The following is a 313-nucleotide window of genomic DNA, read 5'->3' as shown; positions in this document are numbered from 1 at the left end:
GGCTAGGCCTAGTTGCTTTGCTGGGTCCTCGGTGAACCCCTCCCCCACTCCCTTACTGGGGTGTACTTGTCCTTGAGGTCACTTGGTTGGGAAGGAGTCTTTGGTAGGATCATCAGCACAGCTGGAGGTTCCAGCTTGTAACGCGGTGCCATGTAAGTGGCATCTCCTCACTCGAGACTCACTCCCTATGTGCATCCAGTGTCAGCGCCGTTCACTCTGTGGGGTTTTTACTATACTTGTGTGACAGCGCGTTGGGGTTTTTCCGTCTCCTGCACCCCCGTAATGGCATGGATAGACTCCACCAGCCAGTAGA

This window comes from Pelodiscus sinensis, chromosome 10 (genome assembly GCF_052426305.1).
Source record: "Pelodiscus sinensis isolate ZL-2025 chromosome 10, ASM5242630v1, whole genome shotgun sequence".
NCBI classification, from domain to species: Eukaryota; Metazoa; Chordata; order Testudines; family Trionychidae; genus Pelodiscus; species Pelodiscus sinensis.
The sequence above is the reverse complement of the archived record's forward strand: the minus strand, read 5'-3'. Positions refer to the sequence as shown.